The sequence below is a fragment of the Lissotriton helveticus genome, chromosome 1_1 (assembly GCF_964261635.1).
Source record: "Lissotriton helveticus chromosome 1_1, aLisHel1.1, whole genome shotgun sequence".
Classification (NCBI taxonomy): Eukaryota; Metazoa; Chordata; class Amphibia; order Caudata; family Salamandridae; genus Lissotriton; species Lissotriton helveticus.
This window is the reverse complement of record NC_136057.1, coordinates 1,021,358,488-1,021,378,104: the sequence shown is the minus strand read 5'-3', so window position 1 is coordinate 1,021,378,104 and position 19,617 is coordinate 1,021,358,488.

The following is a 19,617-nucleotide window of genomic DNA, read 5'->3' as shown; positions in this document are numbered from 1 at the left end:
ACATTCACTTCAGAAAAATAATTGTCACACAATTCAGTAAATATGGATACAATATATACTTATCCAAATAGAATCAAATATATGATTGCATCTACATTGGTTTTGTTTACTTCATATGAAGTCTTAACATTGTTGACTAATAGGATACCAGAGCACTGAGAATTGAACTAACAAGTTAGACAAAACAAATGAAAGTAATCCATCACAACCAAAAATATAGAATGTAAACAAACAACAGGTAATTTGCTACATTAAAGTGTAAGCAATCTATCTGAGACACACCAGTAAACAAGTAAGAAAAAATCCTATGAAGAACACTGTGCCAAAGTTACTAAACAGGACCGTTTTAATTGCTTTGCAGAATATCATCAATCAAGTTGATTTCCTTATATCCCTGGTAGTTTCTTCCACAGAACTAGTTTATAATCTGAAAAGGCATTTTCAATTGACTGTTTGTCAGGATTATTGAGTGAGTTTTACTCTACTTCTATAATAATAAATATTATATTCCCTACCTGCACTCTCCCAAGCATGGATCATCAATGTCCCAGGGAATAGGGTCCCAGAAAATGACATTGGTATCAGGCCTCAGGGCAGTTTATGGCACAGGAGGTGGGGGCAATGGCCCCCAAAAAGAGGCTCAGAGAGGAGGGACAAACTCCCCTTTACAAAATCGGCACTAGGCCCCTGGGCATTGGGTCCCCGGAGACTAAAAAGGTCCAGGTAGAGGGGGGCCCCTCAGACCCTTCTATTTAATTAAAAGCAGCCATAGGGTCCCTGGGGCCTGAAAGGGGCCTCGGGAAGGGGGGCACACCCTCCCTTTCACTATAAAAATGATACTGCTGATCTCTACAGCTCTGGCCTAACCTGAGTGGGCGGGGCTAAGATTTATAATGGGTGGGAACCCACTTTTCTATTCAGAGCCACGGACTGTGGACTGAGTCCCCAAGTCTCAAATGACTGTTGTCACATCTTTGTTGATGTTGTGGCACTTAATCAGATCAAATTTTTTGAACTGTTGGATCAGCGAAGCCTCCACAGTGTGATACATGCAATTATTTTTTAACCTTAACTTCCCAAAACTACTGAAAACTACTAAATGGATTTGCTTTCAGTAAAATCACATAAACCATGCTTTTTGGACCAAGGTCTAGCTTTCTGCTACACCTTCTGCTAGACCAAATTTGTTGTGATTTCAATCAGCAGTTTTTTTGTAGAGGAGTCTAATTTTTCCTAAGGAAAAATGAATGGGGAAAAAAGGGACCCTCACATTTTTCTCAGCCACCACTGGACATAGCAGGAAGGTACTGAGGTGGCGTAAAAGGTATAAACAAAAACACTTGCTTATTCTATGGAAACATGGTCTAGATCTAGACGAGTCTGGGTCTCCGCATCTTCTGCAATCCATTTCCTTTTGGTCAGTCCTAAGCGCTGGGATGCTTTCGAGTAGCCATGCGCTATAGAAGAGCCTTTACAATATAATACAATACAATACAATGGTCCTATTATTACATACATACATACATATGTATACATATCTATCTATCTATCTATCTATCTATCAATCTATCTATCTATCTATCTATCTATCTATCTATATATCACTGAAAAAACCACAAGTTTCAGGGACGTTATAGTTAGTTGGACATTTCACTCAAACAAAACCAGAGAAATTTGGCTGTAATAGTTAGTTAAGATAACTATAAGCCTCGCCTCCACAATGCACTGCTGATGACGTCACATATCACATCATTCATGAGAGTGGGAAGAGAGGTATAGAAAGAGACAAGAGAGCTGCACAAAGAGGGAAGAGGGGTGCAGAAACATTCAAAAGGGGTGTAGAAAGAAGCAAGTGACGTACACAAAGAGGCAAGAGAGGTGCACACAGAGGCGAGAGTTACAGAAAGAGGCAAGTGAAGTGCAGAAGGAGGCAAGACAACTGCAGAAAGAGGCAATACAGGTGTAGAAAGGGGCAAGTGAGGTGCAGTAAGAAGCAAAATGAATGCAGAAAAAAGCAACAGAAGTGCAGAAAGAGGGAAGAGGGGTGGAGAGAGAGGCAAGAGGGATGCAGAAAGAAGCAATACAGCTGCATAAAGAAGGAACGGAGGTGCAGAAAGAGACAACAAGAGTGCAGAAAGACATAGGAGGGATACAGAAAGAAGCTAAGGAGGTACAGAAAGAGGCAACAGACGTGCAGAAAGAGGGAATCAAGGTGCAGAAAGTACAAGAGATTTGCAGAAAAGAGGCAAGAGAAGTGCAGAGAAAGAAAAAAACGTGCAGAAAGAATCAACAGAAATGCAGAAAGAGGCAAGAGAGGCGCAGAAGGAAGCAAGAGTGGCTTGCACACCATTAGTACCAATTTAACACCCACATTTACCAATAAGTAACAGGTGACCATTCTAGGTTTGCAAAGGGCCTTTCACCACGCTGTAACACTTGTCCCTGCATTTTTTATAACGTTTGAGCCGTTTGAGCGAGAAAAAAGCCTTTTTTGTACAAATCTGCAAATTAGGGAGAAGATGAATTATGTGGCTAATGCAGAAAATGTATATTTGTGTGAAAGTCGGTGCAGCCAAACAATCACATAATTCCAGTGGCCCTGCTTATACCTCTTACTAGGTCCACAAGTGCTCCTCAGTGATTCCTTCTTTTCTGTCTCACTGAGTTCATAGTTGAGCTTCAATGGAAATGAGGAAGACTAAACTTGAGGTTACCACTTCACAACACAGACTACCGTACAACATAATTACTTTGCTGCACAATATACCATATAATTCCACTACACACAACGTACATCCACTACACTCCAAAAAACATGAGTAAAAAACTTTGCATTTACGCCAATAGCTCTAATTCTCACAAATGTGAAACCTATTACATTACAACACTACTTTATCTAGTAATCGTGGTTGCAGAGTGGTGGAGAAAGGGTGCTCTGACCAGCGCTCATGAATTCTGCTGCGTAGGGCTTACAGGAGGTGCCATGTGGGATTCTTGGCCCGCAAAGTCTCTGAGGAGTAAAGTGGACTTCATCCCCCATCCCATAGTCTGCCAGGAGGCGCATTTGCAGAGTGATGGAGAAAAGTGGGCATGGCCTCCGAAGACGTCTTAGCATTCCCACTATGTGAGACTTACTGGAGGTAAAAAGAGGGGTAGTTGGGCCCCAATTACATCCTTGGGGCCAACTGCCCCTCCTATTACCTCCAATGAGTGCCACATAGTAGGATTGCTAAATTCTCATAGCAAGCCAAGCCCCCTACACCCACCACTATGCAAATGCACTCCCTGACGTGCTCTTGGAAGGGGATTGAAGTTCCCTTCACTGCTAGGGGTCCTTTAGGGGCCAATTAGCCTACCTCTTACCTCCTGTAAGCCCCACACAGTGGGAGTGGTGGACAAAGGCCATGCCCCCTTTCCCCACAACTCTGCAAACGCGCCTCCTGGCACGTTCCAAGTTGGGGTATTAAGTCCCCTTCATTCCTGAGGGTCCCTGGCTGCCAATTAATCCACCAGGTACCTCCAGTATGCACCACACAGCTTGATTGCTGAGAGTGGTCCAAGGCCACGCCCCCTTTTTACATTACTCTGCAAACGCGGCTACCGGTACACTGCTGCTCAAGGGATGATGTCCACTTGTGTCCTGTGGTCCTCAGGACAAAAGTGGACCTCATCGCCCCACAAGCAGTGCGCCATGAGGTGCGTTTGCAGAGTGGTGTAAAAAGGGCCATGGCCTCGGACCACCTCTCTGCAATCCAGCAGTGTGGCACTTACTGGAGGTACCTGGGGGCTAGTTGGCCCCCAGGCACCCTCAGTAATCAAAGGAACTTAATTCCCCAACTTAGAATGCGCAAGGGTGTGTGTTTGCAGAGACAGGCAGGGAGGGACCTCCGGCGAGTTGCTGTTTTTTTTTCTTCTTTTTTTTTCTTATTTTTATGGGAGGGGGGCCACCTGGCCTGTCCCCCGGGGCCTGTTACCCTATTTTTTGTGCAGGGGGACCGCGTGATCCCTCTCCAGAGTCCAATTATGGCCCCGGGGACCCCATCCCCTGGGGCCTGGCCACCTTTCTCTTTTAATTTTACTTTTTTGGGATAGGGGCCACGTGATCCCCCTCCCCAGGCTAATTATGGTCCCCAGGCCAGGCCGGCCTGTCCATTTTTTAAAATATATATAATTAAAGGGGTGGGGGCCGTGTGACCCCCGTCCCGGGCCACTTTCTGGCCCTGGGCACACCATCCCCCCGGGGCCTGGTCTCTCCATTGGGGACCCTGGAGGGAGCCCCAATGCCCCCACGGTTCCTGCTGACTCCACGCTGCCTGTGAGAGTTGGCATTGTCTTTGCACAAGGGGAGCTGCGGACATGGAGCTCCCCTTGTGCAAAAGCAATCTGCTTTGGTTTTTGGAAGCATGAGCAAGTTTCCTGCTCTCACATCCAAAGACCAAAGTAGGAGTTTGCTATGACAGGGCGGGAGCTGTGCTTTGGCCCTGCCATAGCAAACAGCAATGTCCTGGGGGTGGGCAATATATATATATATATATTCTCCTTTCCACGTTTGTCCACAAACAAATCTCACTCCTCACTGGGACAAAGTAAAAGCTCAGCTTGGCAGCGGTCAGCATGTTCACTCAAAGTTATTCTATAGCCCAACGCGTTTCAGAAAATAGTTTCCTTGTTCGCGGGCAGCAGCAAGCTCTGAAATCTCACGAGACTGCGTTAGCACTGCTTTTAAATCCTTTTTAATAATACTCAGGTGAGTGTCATGAGTAAAATAGTGCATGCTTGTAAACACAGTCCCAATAGTCTCAATCATTAAACATTGCTGCTTCAATGTCATGCAAATATATGCATAACCCTTGATAAGGTGGGTGAAGTAATGCACCTTTGTCAAACCATATACGAGCGTCCCAGGAGTCCGCATGGCTTTACAATCTTAAAGCCGCAGATCCGCCTTGTATGATCACTAATGATATCACTGAAGACTTCTCAAATTATGTCACTGATTACATCACCCACAGAACCACTCAGATACCTACTCACAGCCCCATATAACCTCTCTTATACCCACTCCCACTATCAGACAACCCCTCACATACCCAATCACAGACTCATATCAGTACTCTCACAACCACTCACTCACCCATACAGCTTCTTAAACCAGCCAATCACTTGCCCATAAAAGCACTCACACACTCACTCACAACCCACACAACCACTTACATAATCATTCACACATCCATCAAGTGCTCACCCATACATTCATTCACACACATAGCTACTCTACAATACACCCACTCAAACACCAACTCACTTAAACAAACACCCATTCAAACACCCCCTCACTCACTCATACAGCCACTTACACAGCCAGTCACTATCTCATACAGCCATTCACACACCCACTCACTCACCCATACAGTCACTTACTGCAAGAAATTAGGACCTATTTGCAAAGTCCACCCACTTTTTACCCCAATATTAACAACTAGATGCTGGTTTTCTGACATGACTGTGCCTTGGACTCTGCTAACCAAGCCCAGACCTAGGGCCTGGGCTCTATTATGAAAGTGCATGGTAATGTGGTATAATTACAACTGGGAATGACAGAACCCTGTAAGTCCCTAGAAGAAAATAAGGCTAAGGGGGATTCAAACCGCCCTGTATATATTACGGCAGGGGATTTTGAGGTCCAGTAGATTGTGTGTACAAGAATGTGCACTACTGAGTTGCCTGATATAATTTTAAAAGCCAACCCTGCCTGGCACCCTGCTTTAAAATTGAAATTATATGCAAATTCGACTTTGGATTTAAAGGTACATCCAAACTATTAATCTACCTTATGTTTATATATAGGTCACCCCTAAGGTCTCCCCTAGGTGCCCCAGAGGTAGGGTGCTTTGTAACTATAAACAGGGGCATTATTAAAGATGTTTTGTAAGCCCTGGCGAGGGAAAACTGCTAATTTTGTTTTTCCAATTGTAGTAAATGGTTGCATAGGCTAACATGGTAATATTTTATTTAAATATAAATATTGGTAGAAGCCACTTATACATATACTTCTAGGTATCACATTAATAGTTAAGATAAATCCAGCAACTTGCCACTGTAAGATTCATAATAAATATGACAAAAAATAAGTTATTAAACTTTCTTTTCTGTGAGCCAAAATCCAGCTTTCCATGCCTTCTCCTTGTTGGCCATCCTTTCCCTGGCTGAGACAGAGCTGCTTGTTGAGGTGTGAAGCGTCCTGTCAGGGAGAACAATGAATTTCCTGTGAGAGGAGAACTGTGGCTGCAGAAGCCAAAAGAAAGGAAGGGGTTAGGAGAGTCAAACTGGTCTTTAAAGGAAGAATGATACTTTAGGACAGCACAGGCTGACCCCCACATCCTGCACCACTCAATCACACAGGAGCCTTAGTAGGTATATTAAGGAGAGGGGAGTGTTAGTAAAACTTAGCCACACCAGTAGGTTGGCTTGGCCTGATTCAGATTCTCTGTAGGGATTTCCTTCATGTTGGACTTTGAGAGAATGGTGCTTTCTGGGCCAAGAATATACCGCACCTGGGAGGCACTCTACATCCAATAGGTCAGGGGTGCCCCTCTGGGTGATGCCCAGAAACTATGAATAAAAATGGAAGAGCTGCTTAGCTCCTCAGATCTTCTGCCTGAAGAGACAAGAAGTAGAAGGACTATCCTGCTGACTTCATGGCATGCGCCAAGAGGACTGCACTAACCAGTTCTGCACCTGCTGCACACTGTGGGACCCAGTACCAGAAGGACTTTGCCTAAGGCATGGTCTCCCTGCAAGCTACAGGTTAATAGAGCCCACCTTCATCATCTCTACCAAGAGTCCCCATCTTGGGGTATCTCCAATGACCTTTCAGGGATTTGGCCAGGTACATTGTGGGAGGTGTAGTCCAGTCATCCCAATGACCATCTAGGAGATTCCAGACCCTTGGCTTTGTATTTTGGACACTTTGAACCCTCAAGAGGAACTTCAACAAGAAGTTTCAGAAGTTTGAAGACATTTAGAGCAACATTTGGAATAAGATCCATAATGTGACCAACTCAACATCGAGAGTCAAGCTGGCTGCCTTCAATAGCGACCCAGCCCAAAGGGTTCATTCCCTGTGAAAGCTCTGTAGCTCCAGACTGCCAGGATTTGACCAGTGCCTTTCAAAAGTCAAGCCAGGGAACCCGCACCAAATCTGGCCTGACAAACTGCCTTTCTCGACGTCAAGGGAAAAAGCTCCAGAAAAAAAATCTACGTGTGAAGGTAAAATTTTGACTGAGTTCCCCTGCTTAGTGTATCAAACCAGGGCTCCATTGCAGTTGGCCTTAAATTTTGACTTTGTCTCGGTCAAGAGCGACCAACCGTCCCAAAGTGACGCAGTAGGTTTTAGGCACTTGAAAGTGTTTATACATTAAAAAATCATATTTTTGGTTCCCTACTTGGATGTTTTTTTTTGGGTGTCTATTTGTTCATAAAGATATAATCTATTGAAATACATTTAAGTGGGATTTTTATTGTGTGTTGTGTCTTACTTATTTAATATATTGGTGTTTTTAAATGCTTTACATATCTGTCTCCTAAGTTACGCCTACCTGCTTTTTGCTAGCTACCAAAGGTTGAGCAAGGGAATCATTTATTGAGACCTTGTCTGAATCTTTTATTTTGTTTGTGGCCTTATTCATACTGTAAAATCACTACTTATTACTATTAATAAACCACTTTCCAACACTTAAACACCCACTAAACCACCGATACAGCCACTCAAACAACCACTCACTCACCCACAGTCAATGAGTCACTCACTCACCACTACAGTCACTCTTAAAGCCACTCACTCACCCACACAGCTACTCACACACCAACTTATACACCCATACAGCCACTCACAGACACACATACAGACACGCAGACACCCACTCACACACGGATGAACACAGTCACCCTCATAATATATTTTAATATATATATGCTTATATGCTATATTAATTAGAAGTAAACAATTATTTCATTGTTTAATGCTTATATAAATATAATTAACCAATTTACCATGTGGTGGGTCAGCTGTGCTTTTTGTTTCTGTACTTTAATTAAAAATAATATATATACAATGCATATATAACTGAACAAGATTCCATTAATTAGACTAGGCATACATGCAATTAGCACAGCGAGAGTTTAATTAACTAAACGGATACGAGCCTAATGGAAAGTAGTGGGAATGCAAAGGTCAAGCTTGTTAAATCTGATGATCTCCTTGATGCAATTATTGCTGCAGCTGTCGTGGGTGAGGTGAGATTTCTGTCCTTGCAAGTACATTTTACAGCTTTAATTATGTACATTAGTTCTATGAATCCTTACTCTTCGTGCAATCAACTTTTACATCTGTAAATTTGGACTACTGTCATCATTTCAGCATGGGTAATGGTGAGTGACGTCTAAATTGATGTCAATATCCGGACAGGTTGTCCTTTGTCTTGAGTATTACATACGCTTGGCACCGATTCTTTTGAGCGAGACTAGCTCTTTGTGAGCAGTTTCATGGATGGTATCTCCATCGAGAAAACCCCCTCATGTTAGCATGAGCCGCACTACTGGAAAAATCCTGCACCAAACAACTAAAATGATTCCCAATTATAAGCTTTAACATTATCAATTTGCGTTAGATACACTTAGATGCCGCGGTATGTCTTCTCAAGGAGTAACTCAATTACGTTTGTAATAAAATATTTAAGACGGAGGTTTAGGAGAAAAAACGCAACCCAAAGTGTTTTAATGAGGGCATCAAATGCATACCGAATGTGAGATTTTCATCACTAATGTAGGAGGAGGGAACACACCACCTTAATAATAAAAATAATTTGCAAGTTTAAAAACTACTGTAGATGTGGCCTGAAGCAGTTTGCTTTTCCCAAGAAAAATGTGCTCTGAGTATTAAAACAAAGTCAAAACAATATTACACTCCAAAAGCTAAGCAATAAAATCATTAAGCCAATTTAGTAAAATGGAGACAAATGTAATAAAAAAATTCACTCGAAAATGTCAAAATGTAATTAAATGTATCAGACATATACATTTTAATAATGTTTATAAAAAAAAGTTTTCCTTCAATAAAAAAAGGTTTGCTGCATGTGCATAACCCACAATTCAGGTCATCTGTAATTTGTGAGTGTGGGCATGTGTAGAAACATTTATCACTCACAAGTCACTGTTATGAGTCATTTTTCTTTTTAAAGATCGATGTTTCACGCCGTTAGTTCTTTGTAAAATGCTTTTCATGATCATTGTTTATTTAAAAATCTAATTCTCTCTCTAAAAGGCACTAGTTATGTGCTATGGAGTAAGTGTATGTTCTTGTTTCGTGCAACGGGAATTTAATTCATTTCTAGGTTGCCTTCTAGGTTGCACGCGTATCAGTCATGTTTTTTAGGTCGAGCCTGTCCCATTCCTCAGGAATGGATAGGATCGAATTCATGTCGGCAAAATCCTCGTGAAACTAAGGGCTTTCAGCTGGCGTTTTGTTTACGTTCACGTGAACCACGTGACAGCAAGCTCCTTCGTGCACGAGCTTGCCTGAGCCTTCCGCCTATCAGCCTGCCAGTTCTCCTCCCCTAATTATTCACTTCACTCCCACATCAAAGCCTCAGCCTCCCTCCCATGCCATTTGCTTCCTAACCATCCTGCCTCGCATAATTGCATCAGACACTTCAAAGGAATGCGCCCTCGAGACGTGCATTTCTCTTCCCCCCCCCCCCCCCCCCCCCCCCCCCCCCGAGTATTTTCTTTGGAAACAACAGACAACGTGTACACTATTTCAGCACATTCCAAGTCTGCAGTTTTAACTACCAGTCACCATGTCAGATTTTACTTTGTTGTTTTTTGCAGATTTATATAGGCGAACTCGACCCGAAGGTGCAGGAGCGCTTTTCATGAGCACTAGTTACGTTTGTTGTTTAAACAGTCGAAAGGTGGATTTACACAAGCAGAACTGTGCGTGCACTTCACTAAATCCTCGAATACCCCTGCGTGGTGACTGTGCCATTTGAACACGTTGTTAGATTCAGAGTGCAGAGTGCAGATTCAGAGTGCAGAGTGCAGATTCAGAGTGCAGATTCATAGTGCAGATTCAGAGTGCAGATTCAGAGTGCAGAGTGCAGATTCAGAGTGCAGATTCAGAGTGCAGATTCAGAGTGCAGATTCAGAGTGCAGATTCAGAGTGCAAATTCAGAGTGCAGATTCAGAGTGCAGATTCAGAGTGCAGATTCAGAGTGCAGAGTGCAGATTCAGAGTGCAGAGTGCAGATTCAGAGTGTAGAGTGCAGATTCAGAGTGCAGATTCAGAGTGCAGAGTGCAGATTCAGAGTGCATAGTGCAGATTCAGAGTGCAGATTCAGAGTGCAGAGTGCAGATTCAGAGTGCAGAGTGCAGATTCAGAGTGCAGAGTGCAGATTCAGAGCAGATTCAGAGTGCAGATTCAGAGTGCAGAGTGCAGATTCAGAGCAGATTCAGAGTGCAGATTCAGAGTGCAGAGTGCAGAGTGCAGATTCAGAGTGCAAAGTGCAGATTCAGAGTGCAGAGTGCAGATTCAGAGTGCAGAGTGCAGATTCAGAGTGCAGATTCAGAGTGCAGAGTGCAGATTCAGAGTGCAGAGTGCAGATTCAGAGTGCAGAGTACAGGTGCAGAGTGCAGATTCAGAGTGCAGAGTGCAGATTCAGAGTGCAGATTCAGAGTGCAGAGTGCAGATTCAGAGTGCAGATTCAGAGTGCAGAGTGCAGATTCAGAGTGCAGATTCAGAGTGCAGATTCAGAGTGCAGATTCAGAGTGCAGAGTGCAGATTCAGAGTGCATAGTGCAGATTCAGAGTGCAGATTCAGAGTGCAGAGTGCAGATTCAGAGTGCAGAGTGCAGATTCAGAGTGCAGAGTGCAGATTCAGAGCAGATTCAGAGTGCAGATTCAGAGTGCAGAGTGCAGATTCAGAGTGCAGAGTGCAGATTCAGAGTGCAGAGTGCAGAGTGCAGATTCAGAGTGCAAAGTGCAGATTCAGAGTGCAGAGTGCAGATTCAGAGTGCAGAGTGCAGATTCAGAGTGCAGATTCAGAGTGCAGAGTGCAGATTCAGAGTGCAGAGTGCAGATTCAGAGTGCAGAGTACAGGTGCAGAGTGCAGATTCAGAGTGCAGAGTGCAGATTCAGAGTGCAGATTCAGAGTGCAGAGTGCAGATTCAGAGTGCAGATTCAGAGTGCAGAGTGCAGATTCAGAGTGCAGATTCAGAGTGCAGATTCAGAGTGCAGAGTGCAGATTCAGAGTGCAGAGTGCAGAGTGCAGATTCAGAGTGCAGATTCAGAGTGCAGAGTGCAGATTCAGAGTGCAGAGTGCAGATTCAGAGTGCAGAGTGCAGAGTGCAGATTCAGAGTGCAGATTCAGAGTGCAGAGAGCAGATTCAGAGTGCAGATTCAGAGTGCAGAGTGCAGATTCAGAGTGCAGATTCAGAGTGCAGAGTGCAGATTCAGAGTGCAGATTCAGAGTGCAGATTCAGAGTGCAGATTCAGAGTGCAGATTCAGAGTGCAGATTCAGAGTGCAGAGTGCAGAGTGCAGATTCAGAGTGCAGAGTGCAGATTCAGAGTGCAGATTCAGAGTGCAGAGTGCAGATTCAGAGTGCAGAGTGCAGAGTGCAGATTCAGAGTGCAGATTCAGAGTGCAGATTCAGAGTGCAGAGTGCAGAGTGCAGATTCAGAGTGCAGATTCAGAGTGCAGAGTGCAGATTCAGAGTGCAGAGTGCAGATTCAGAGTGCAGAGTGCAGATTCAGAGATCAGAGTGCAGATTCAGAGTGCAGAGTGCAGATTCAGAGTGCAGAGTGCAGATTCAGAGTGCAGATTCAGAGTGCAGATTCAGAGTGCAGATTCAGAGTGCAGAGTGCAGATTCAGAGTGCAGAGTGCAGAGTGCAGATTCAGAGTGCAGAGTGCAGATTCAGAGTGCAGATTCAGAGTGCAGAGTGCAGAGTGCAGATTCAGAGTGCAGAGTGCAGATTCAGAGTCCAGAGTGCAGATTCAGAGTGCAGATTCAGAGTGCAGAGTGCAGAGTGCAGATTCAGAGTGCAGATTCAGAGTGCAGAGTGCAGATTCAGAGTGCAGATTCAGAGTGCAGATTCAGAGTGCAGAGTGCAGATTCAGAGTGCAGAGTGCAGATTCAGAGTGCAGAGTGCAGATTCAGAGTGCAAAGTGCAGATTCAGAGTGCAGAGTGCAGATTCAGAGTGCAGAGTGCAGATTCAGAGTGCAGATTCAGAGTGCAGAGTGCAGATTCAGAGTGCAGAGTGCAGATTCAGAGTGCAGAGTGCAGATTCAGAGTGCAGAGTGCAGATTCAGAGTGCAGATTCAGAGTGCAGATTCGGAGTGCAGAGTGCAGATTCAGAGTTCAGAGTGCAGATTCAGAGTGCAGATTCAGAGTGCAGATTCAGAGTGCAGAGTGCAGATTCAGAGTGCAGAGTGCCGAGTGCAGATTCAGAGTGCAGAGTGCAGATTCAGAGTGCAGAGTGCAGATTCAGAGTGCAGATTCAGAGTGCAGAGTGCAGATTCAGAGTGCAGAGTGCAGATTCAGAGTGCAGAGTGCAGATTCAGAGTGCAGATTCAGAGTCACAAGGCAGGCTTTGACAACAAGGTAGACCAGAGCGCGGGGGAGCTTAGCCTGTAAGGGTATGAACGCCATGTTCCCTGTAATTAAGAAGCAGCCTATTCAACACTTAAGACAGTAATGTCATCCCATCTGCCAAGGCCTGCGCTGGCTGGCAGCGCGCCCCTGCCTGCTGCTGCTTCTGTTACCCACCTGATCCTCGGAGACCCGCTTTGATGGAGTGTCTGCAAACACAAGTTTCTTCGCCGGGCTGGCGGCGCGCGCAGGAGATAACAAGCATTGGCATTGCCAATAGGTCTCGCTTGTGGGACCTTATAAGTATTTAGTTTTGCAGCACAATATCCTTGTTGCATAATCGGATATTGTGCTGCAAAACTAAATACTTATAAGGTCCCCAAGCGAGACCTATTGGCAATGCCAATGCTTGTTTAAAGCTGGTTTCTGACTAGTCACTCACCTTTGAATGTGTTCAGACTCCTAGGGGCTTATTTATGAGCCCTTGTGTCACTTTTGCGCTGTTGGTGCGTCACATATTTGAGCTCTCTGATTTAAATGAAGTACAGATTGTAAAATAGTGTTGATATTGGAGTTTACTCTGAGACAGAATTTCATATTGATACTGTAATATAGGGCCCGATTCGGAAAGGTAAATTTAGACGTTTGGTCTAACCTCAGACTGAACGTCTAGGTTTAGAACTTTGGGAATTCACAAAGTGCATTTATGAGTACGATTTTTTCTGTCCACACTCAGCCTGGATCCCAGCCCTGAGTGCAGACATAAAGATATTGCTCCTAAATGCCCTTTGTGAATTCCCAAACTCGTAAACTTAGACATTTGGTCTAAGTTTAGACCAGGCATTTAAAATGTACCTTATTGAATCGGGTCGGTAAGCTCTACTATTCACTTGTTGATGTTAGGCTGTCCTCCTGTGATTCCATTAAGTTCTGGTGTCTCGATGCAATTTAGCATGTCTTAGTAGTTTTGGTGTATCAGTGGCCTGGTACTAATCTAGTCTAGACTGACTGAGTCAAGTACCTTCAAGGGTATGGTAATTTAGTATAGTCTTCCAAAATACACTCTAGTACTGTCTGCCATATAGGTAGGGAGAGATCAGAAAGTCCAAGGTACTCTGCAGTTCAGGACAGAAGGCCCACACCTATCTGATAGGTGGCTTGTGTTAACCTCGGGCACTCCTAGCACTGATCTCCAAGATCAAGATGCAAGCTACAGCCCACAGTCTTCTCAGTGAGAATAAGGTAGGGGTGAGGCTGCTATTGATTTGTCATTGAGGGTGAGGAATAGAGGTGCAGGGAATGGAAAGAGTAAAACTATCCCATGGATGGACGATATGTATTATATTAGGTCCCCAGGGATAGGATTACCAGTTCGTGGAGATCATGTTGACCCAATTGCAGAGATAAAAACGTTTCTTCTTTTGGAAGACATTAGCCAGGAGAGCTGACATTGTTGAAAAACTTAAAAATGATTTACCAACTTTTGCCGACTGCACCTCTTCAGACTATCAAATCTTTTGTGACTGGATTGCTGGAGCGGGCAAGTTGCTCATGCCATCTAATAATGAGAACATAAAACCTAGGAATAAAAAAAAAACGCTCCGTGGTTTTCACCAGCTCTTAAAGCTGAGTTAGGCGAAGTGAAAACACTTGAACGGAGGTGGCGTCGTAACTACGACACAGCCGCACGCAACATTTACATAGCAGCTAGGCGGAAGTATCATGTAGGATTAAAATTAGCAAAAAAAGCTCATTACCTACAGGCCATTTCTTCAGCGGGCCAAGAACAAAAAGCTATCTTTAGGATTGTTAAGGATTTTATCAAGCCCTCAGCTCTATCGCAAGAGATCCCTCCATCGCAAGATCTCTGTAATGCGATATCTGATTATTTTGATAATAAAATCCTAACTATCACTAATGCTTTTCCATCAGAAATCATTTCCACAACGGATGACGAAGAGATAGCGAAGATGACTTCCCCCCTCCGTTTTGACGAGTTCGCCCCAGTCCCCCTGGAGGAAACTGCTAAAGCTATTTTAGCCAGCAAATCAGGTTCCCCTTTTGATCCCTGTCCCCCTCCGGTGCTGCACCATCTAATAGAGACAGTTAATCCCATGATTAACAGTATCATCAATTCTTCTCTAGCAACAGCAAGTATCCCAAACGATTGGAAACTTGCAGCTGTCAAGCCACTCCAAAAAAAGGCCCTGGCTGATCCCACCACCCTTTCTAACCTGCGCCCGATTTCCCTGCTACCCATTCTATCTAAGCTGACTGAAAAGTTTGTCAATAACCAACTGACAAGCTTTCTGGAGAAGAATAACGTTCTCCATCCGAATCAGTCAGGCTTTCGGTCAGAACACTCTACCGAATCAGCTTTATTATACTCTGCTGAAACGTTAAGAGCAGCAATGGACCAGGGAAAATAGGCTGTCCTTATCCTTCTTGACCTGTCGGCAGCCTTCGACACCGTGTCCCATAACATCTTACTGGACCGGTTGGCTGCCGCAGGTGTGGGAGGACAGGTGTTGGCTTGGTGTAGGAACTTCCTTATAAACAGACGCCAAATAACAGTGCTTGGCCCATATCAGTCTGAGGCTAAAAACGTCAGCTCAGGGGTGCCACAGGGCTCTAGTTTGAGCCCTGTTCTTTTCAATCTATATATGGCACCCCTGATGAACTTGATCGAGTCATTCAGGATCAGTTCTATCTCATACGCTGACGATACCCAACTGATTTTGGTGCTGGATAAGGAACAACCAGGTGCCGAGGAAGATCTTAGGAACTGTCTTGCAGCAACATTCAAATGGATGAATAACAACCATCTAAAGTGCAACGCCGGAAAAACGGAAATTCTACCTATAGGGATCAATAATCCTTTTTCCCCCACTGTATGCTGGCCATCGGATGCAGAAGCCCCACCTAACACAATTGCATCCGCTCGTAACCTAGGTATAAAGTTCGACAACTGCCTATCCTTTAAAACTCAGGCTGTAGCAGTGGCAGGTATGTGCTTCCAAATTATTAAAGCACTCAGGAAATTTTTTTACCTCCTCCCTCTTTCGGCAAGGAAAACAGTCGCAGTGGCCTTAATAAATTCTAGGCTGGACTACTGCAATGGACTTTATGCTGGAGCAAACAAAATCGTGCTCCACAAATTGCAGATGGTCCAAAACGCGGCTGCCCGCCTCTTACTGCGTCTGCCTCGTAGATCATCAGCCTCCGCAGCTTTAAACACCTTACATTGGCTGCCAATAGGAAAGAGAATTTTGTTCAAACTTCTCTTGATCACCTTCAGGGCCTTCCATCAACGTGGCCCGACCTATTTACGAAGGGGGTTCAAAAGATATTACCCAGCACGCTGTCTAAGATCCGCCAGCCAAAACTTACTTACCACTCCCCGCTTTAAACTGGCCACAAAGGGTGGCAAATCCATCTTTGTACTAGGAACCAAGGCCTGGAACAAACTCCCTCTTTCCTTGCGATCTTTCTCCCAAGATGCCCCGTTTAGGAAGGCATTGAAAACTTGGATTTTCTCCATGTCTGACACTCTGTGTAGAACCCTAGTGTAGGAATGTGTTTAAGAAACCTGGACCTCTTTCCCTATCCAACTCTTCCACCTGGGTTGTGTAAGCGCCAAGATACTCCTTGGAGTGGTAGTAGCGCTCTATAAATGCCTATTACATTTACATTTACATTTACATTCTGCCATTACAGCACCCTCAGATGACATGTATGTGCATTCATCAGGACAAGATTGCCCGCTCTGCTCAAATAAAAAACAAAAGACAAAACAATAAAGAAATGTAAAACCTGTGCAGAGCGAAGATGAAAGTATGTGAGATCTGGCCATCACAGGTTCAGTGTCTGCTAACCCAAATGATGAGTTAGTAGGGTTTCAGTCTCAGTGGAGGAAGAAGGGATCCGTTTTCCGTAAATGTGCCTACTTTTCGCCATCCTCTGTAATAACGTTCTGTGTGTTGCACAGCCCTATACTTTAGGTCAGCTAGTATCTCATATGTGAACGATCCAGGCATCCGTTGACTTGAATATGAGAGTACACCAAAGTATGCCATGTCTGAAGTGAGTGGATATCAAGTATGTGTTTCTTAACCTGGCTGAAACACAGTGCAGACAACCGAATTACAGGCAACATATAATACTGTCAAAATCACATAGTTATCATGTAGTCCTCTAATTTGAGTGGCCACAGCATGAGCATCTCTTATGCTTTGAGGGGCTGTAAACTTTGAAAATCAGCTGAATAAGTAATCTGGATGCAGAGGTACCTGGTAGAACACAACCCAGCTCCTTCATCTCTTAACCAGAACTTGTTCTCCTGTAAATTACATTCTCTTCATGGGTTTTTGAAAACTCATCATCATCAAATCTGTTTATTTCGGATTCAAGATCCATAAAACATACAGAGGTTAAAAACATACCGTTTGATATACTGATAACGTTCAACAGATAAAAGACAAGAAGACATAAAAAAAATCGATTGTGAGAACAATAATTGGTTCTATGTATTTCTGAGCAAGTCCAATCTAAAAAGTAATAGGACGCAGTTCCAAAATAAATCAAAATAGCGTATAATAAAATCCTTTTGATTCACGTCCCAAAGACAGAGTTATAATGCATCATAGCGTAGAAAAGAAAGTGAACTAATGTTGCCTAAGAAGAAATAAAAAGAAGCGTTCCTACGTCATATGCACTGTCTCTGCATGTTTGCGTGCAGCTTAGAGGGCATGTCGAATAAGTAGAACAATGTACTAGTACGATGCTGGTTTTCTTGCAAATGCTGCTGCCAGAATTACCAGGGGTTCTCTCAAGGTATCATTTGCGTTTGAGCCAAGCAGCATGCAAAAACGTAGCCATGCTAATAACTACCACATTGCTTGTGTTAGACTTCAAATTATTAGAGCAACCTCGTATTGCCTGACTCCTAACAGTTGTCACATAGGTATGATCCACTTCTTGCGTGAGAGACCTTATGGGCACTGCAGAACAGAAGGAAGTGGTGCAAAGCACTGCACATAGAATGTTCAACCACGTGCTGCCTCCCCAACTAGCAATAAACCCATGGATGGGGAGGGACCAGTCTCCGAATTTTAAGTACAGCTGTCTAGGCAGGGCGCCGTGTCTCGGCAGGGCGCCGTGTCTCGGCAGGGCGCCTTGGAAGATGTCAAGGGAAGCCTGGCAAGCTGGGCTGCTTTTGTGATGTAAGAATCGGTCTGTCAAACTACTGATTTACAATTCTTAATCTCTCCGTCCCATAAATATTCCCTACAGCTGTCCTTGATCAGTTGCTTTGAAATGTCGGCATCTTCGTCGGGAGTGTCCCACAGTGAGTGGAGGCCAATTGTGTAACACGTTTTCTTTAGTAGGCCAACCCCGGGATCCTTAGATGGCCCATAGTGCTTAGGAGTTCCATAAGGGTTAAGCCTATAGTGTTCTAGTTCCTCAGTGGACCAGAGCTTAGGCCAGAATAGCAGTCTCAGTTGCACAGTAAAGGAGATCCGGGTATAGTCCCATGTCTTGGAGCACAGGGAGGTGAGGCGTACTTTCTGAGAAGTTAGTTAGATGTCTAAGGAATCTTTGTTTCACCAGTGTGAGCTCACTAACACCTACATGGCCCCAAATTCTGCACCATTTAAAAGGCAGAGTTTTTTGCTTTGACCTTTTAGATTTCTATGACTGAGGATACATTTTTAGACTTCTTTTTCTTCACCATCTTAAGGACAGCTCCTGTCTCCTGTTGCAGTTTTAGTGCCCTCTAGCTAAAGTGATGGGTGAGATTCACCACTAAATAGACAAAGTCTTAGACTTGCTCGAGAGATTAATTTTGGATTAGGATTCTTGGTTTTACTGCCCTATATGGGTTTAGCACCATATGTGTTGCTTTGCTTATATTAAAATCAAGTCTTCTAGCTGCACAGAATACTAGAAAGTGTTTTATTATAGCCCGGGGGGGCATGCAGGCAGATGTTTAGAGAAGGATATCATCAGCAAAGATTAAATTGAGGATTTTAGTTACACCTACTTTCGAATCATCATTGTTGGGTAAATCAAGAAACTCGATTAGATCATTAATAACTAAGAGAATAGGGTTGGGGCTAAAATGCAGCCCGGCAAACTCCTTCTCAATTTTAAAAGAATCAGTCTGCTCCCCGTTTTTTCGGTACCTGCTACATGCACGGTTGTATGTGGGGAGTCTGATAAGAATGAATAAGATGTGCTCCAGGGCCCCATACTGTCTAGGATCTCTCATAGTTTACAGTGGGGAACCAGGTCAAATGGTGATTTTAAATCAACAAAAGCTACATAAAGGTGACCTTTCCCAAGCACTACTCTTTCCGAGTATATTATGCAGAATCTCAGTTTTTGATCCAATGTGTTGGTTTTTGGCCTGAAGCCCACCCGGAGATACAAGAGGATGTGGTTCGTCAGGGCCCAGTCTGTTAATTTCCCCAGGAGTTGCCGGCAAAATGTCTTCTGTAGCTCATCTATTAGAGTTGTAGGCCTATAGTTTCCGGGATCGTCCTACTGGCCTTTTTAAAACATTGGGACGATCTCATCACCCTGCCATGATTTTGGTATGGGGCCTCCATTCACAATTTCCATCGAAAGAGCATGGAGATGTGAGGCCCAGATGTCAGGCTCAGATGCATCCATGTCGGCTGCAATACAGTCTGGGCCAGGAGTCTTCTTGGGAACAATGGAATTTAAGGCCTTGTGTGAGTCTGGGATGGAGATTACAAGAGGTTCTAGTTGCCTAGGATGGTTATTAAAGTCCTGGCTTACAGACCCGCTACCTCCATCTCTACCACCTGAATACAACCTCTTAAAATGGTCGATCCACATGTGGGGTTGGGCGTGGAAAGCCACAGGAGAAGCTGCACGGTGACTGCTGTGTGCAACAATTCCCCAAAAAGTCTTGGAGTCTACCGATTTGGCAGCATGAACTAAAT